This window comes from Artibeus jamaicensis, unplaced genomic scaffold (genome assembly GCF_021234435.1).
Source record: "Artibeus jamaicensis isolate MK-2021 breed Jamaican fruit bat unplaced genomic scaffold, CSHL_Jam_final contig_548, whole genome shotgun sequence".
In the NCBI taxonomy this organism is placed as follows: Eukaryota; Metazoa; Chordata; class Mammalia; order Chiroptera; family Phyllostomidae; genus Artibeus; species Artibeus jamaicensis.
The window spans coordinates 4,322,310-4,325,940 of record NW_026521883.1 but is presented as its reverse complement, the minus strand read 5'-3'; positions in this window follow the sequence as shown (position 1 = coordinate 4,325,940).

The following is a 3,631-nucleotide window of genomic DNA, read 5'->3' as shown; positions in this document are numbered from 1 at the left end:
TCAGATCTGACAGCCACACAGCCCACCAGGTAATTAGAAAAATGTATTGAGTGGAGAGGTCTTTTCACAGGTCACATGTGCAAATTCGCATTACAGAAGGAACCATTAGGGTCCTCATTTACCTCAGAGGACTTGTTCATTATAAACTCATTAACTGGTAGGTTGAAAATACAGTCCAAAAACAGAGTGCAGAGTAGTTTATACTTAATACCTCAATCTCCCCTTAAGAGTAGTTTGTTAAATGGCAGCATAACAATAAACAACACATTCAATAAATCTACAGTACCAGAACTGGGTGTAGACAGGATGAAGATGGGTCCAGGGAACTAAAGAAGAAAACAGATAACTTGTGCAGGCAGGAATAACAAAGAAGAGTTTATAATGTGAAATATAAGTTGGAGAGAAGATATAAAGTGGATAAGATATAAAATGGATAAGCCGATTGCATGAAGTAATTTACAGTGACGTAAACCTTCTTCAGAAGATCAAAGAAATATTTGCATTCTTTCCTGATTTATTAAAGTTTTAAATATTTTGTTTAACACCTTAACATCTGGAAAATGATATGATTAAGGATATAGTTTTCCTTTCCAAATACTTAACCAATTTTCGAATAATATTTTTCAACGTTTTAAAGTAATTTTCATTTCCTCCCTTATGACTCTTTATTCAACATCTACTGAAATCTCTATTTCTGAGTTACCTTGGGGTTAACTTTAGTAACACATACACCATGTTGATCACTGTGGCTGTGAAATAGTTTGCTGTGTCCTACAAGTCAAGTCACTGCATTTTCTCAATCTCCTTGCCAACATTCTTTCATTAAGTTTGCAGAAGAATTTAAGGAACATTTTGTCAAGTTCCCCAAATGTCTCCTGAGATGACGGTCAGCATCATTATCGACACTCAGATGGGATTAGTGATAAAGAAGGGAGGGACTGGATCCGGCGCCATTGACAGATTGTATGCAGATAAAGTACCATAGCACTCATTATGGGTCGGGCACATTATGTTCAGGGTGTCTTACATGTGTTATTTGATTTGATCCTCAAAAACAATTCTCTTTTCTCTCCACTTTAGAGATGTGGAAACCGTGCCTGAGTGTTCATCGCTTGCTCCAGGGCACAAGCTGTCACCCCCGGGAGCCAGGACCAGAGTTCAGTCACTGCCCGACACTGGGCTCTCAGCTGCTGCGTTACTCCTCTCAGGGCTGCTGATATGCAGAGTGTAGAGGGTACAATCATTACACCTGCATCTGACATGTCTTGCACCTTCACTGTGCAATCACTTTTACCTGCTTCATCTCATTTGTGCCCTTTCTTTGTGCAGAACATATATGAACAGATGGTTGAACACACTGCCCTCAGTAGAGAATTTTAGCCACGGTTGAGAAGCACTGGTTTATACCTTCATGAAGTTCTTCTCTTCAAGGTGGTTTCTTTAGCTTTATAGTTTTCTTTTTCACACATCAAAAATCATGGTCATGCATCAAAAAATGGATTGTAAGTTGATAAACAGGTAATTAAAATGTAACATTCAGCCATACTTATTAGTGAGATAATTTTTAAAAAGATTTTATTTATTTATTTTTAGAGGGGAAGGGAAGGAGAGAGGGAGAGAAATATCAATGTGTGGTGGCCTCTCTTGCGTCCCCTGCTGGGAACTGGCCTGCAATCCAGGCATGTGCCCTGACTGGGAATCGAACCACAATACTCTGGTTTGTAGGCCCACACTCAATCCACTGAGCTACACCAGCCAGGGCTTGAAATTATTTTTATTATCTTCATTAACTATTAGAGAATTTTAGCAAAAGCATTGGGAAAGAAAGGGTAAGATTATGAACCACAATATGATCCCTTTTAGATCTCATGGCGTTTATTTCTACCTGGTGGGAGAAGAGAAAAATACAGGAACAAGATTCATAACCACAGGGAGTATGTAAAAGCTATTTTGAATTGCTTCCTTAATTGTATCGTAATCAGGTTTCGTACCTTTCCCACCACAATGGCCCTCAGGAAAGGGGAAGGTTAAAGTCCCTGTCAGAAAAGCAGAGATGAAATGAGGGATAATCCTTATCAGAGAGAAGTGGAAGTGAGGCAAAGCCCTTGCACTGGGCGGGGGATGGGGGTGGGGGTGAGGTGTTAGGGGACTGGGGGTGGGGCGGAGGTGGGCGGGGAAAGAAAAGGTAGGGTCAGGAGGTCAGCCGCTAGGTCCTTGGCACCCCTACCCCTTTGCGTTGGGCTTTACCCCAGAGGACAGGTTTGCCAAAACAGGAACCAGCTAATAGGTGTGGTGTGAGGGAGGCTGTTAAGGAGAGTCCTAGTCATGTTCAACATGCCCCTTCACCCTCTGAAAGTGTATAGTTTAGTGATTTATTTTTTCCTATAGTCACAAGGTTATGCAACCATTCCCACTTTCTAATTCTGTGATATCTAATTCTATACCTGCAGCTTTTCTTAGCACAGCTGTGGCAGAGTGGAGCAGATAACAAATTCAAAGGGCCAGACTGGTGTTACTGTGCATTTAATTACATGCTTCCATTGTTCACTCTTATTCAATACCACACATTCTGTGTCATCAAAAAGCTGGTTCTTCAGATAAAGGCAAGATTTAGGTAGCCTCAGTTTTGTGTGATGTGTGTCAGACCTGGTAAGGTCAGAGCTTCCTTAAGTAACTCAGTGGAAGTAAGTAACTGGCACATATATTTGAAAAATATATGCAGATGTCTTTAGCATGGTTATATAAATTACAAGGTAGTGTGATCTGGGAATTTCTTTATTTACTATAGTTTCCTTGATTCATAATCAGAAATCCTGATTCAACAGGAAGCCCTGCTTTCTTATCAGTGTGTTGAATAGAGATGGGCAAAAGATTAATGTACACATTAGAGGCAGAGAAAAATGATGTCATTTCCAGAAAATAGGATGATTTCTTATAAATCACTTAATCATGCCTTTGAGAAAATACCAGGAATCAGAAGTTCCGTTATCCTTAGGGCTACGAGAACAGTAAAAAACAGCCAAAGTATTCCATTTGGGAGTGAACAGAAGAGAGAAAAAAGAGAAGGAGAGACAGCACCAACAGAGGAAGAAGAAAAAAGCACTGGGGTGGGGGGTGACGAGGGAAGAGGAGTGAGCAGAAACCTGGATGGAGGCGGAGCAGCAGCTGCTACCGGCCTGGCCCTCCACTCCGAGGTATGCTAATAACCTAGACCACATGCTGCATTTTGCCCTGTATATTGTGCAGCTTTTGCCCATTTTTTTAAAAGAAAAATGAGGATGCACATTATACAGGGGTAGTACCTGAAATACCTTGTATCTATTCTTGTGTTTTATAGTTATCTGTTACATAAAATTTCTCATACTATAGTATGTTAGAAAATAAATGCTAAAATTCCTTTATAACACAAAAAGCAAGTATCTCGATATAAATAAATAAATAAATTGAATTAAAATAAAAGAAATTTTTTCTGAAAGTTTGGGCCAAAAACATGGGTGTACATTATACATGGGAGCACATAGGTGATGTTTTTCTTTTAATAAGAAACAAAGGCAGCTTATTTTAAGAGGGTATTAACAATGTAACGACGATCAATAATGTTATGATTGTTTAAAAGCAATCATATTGTTCA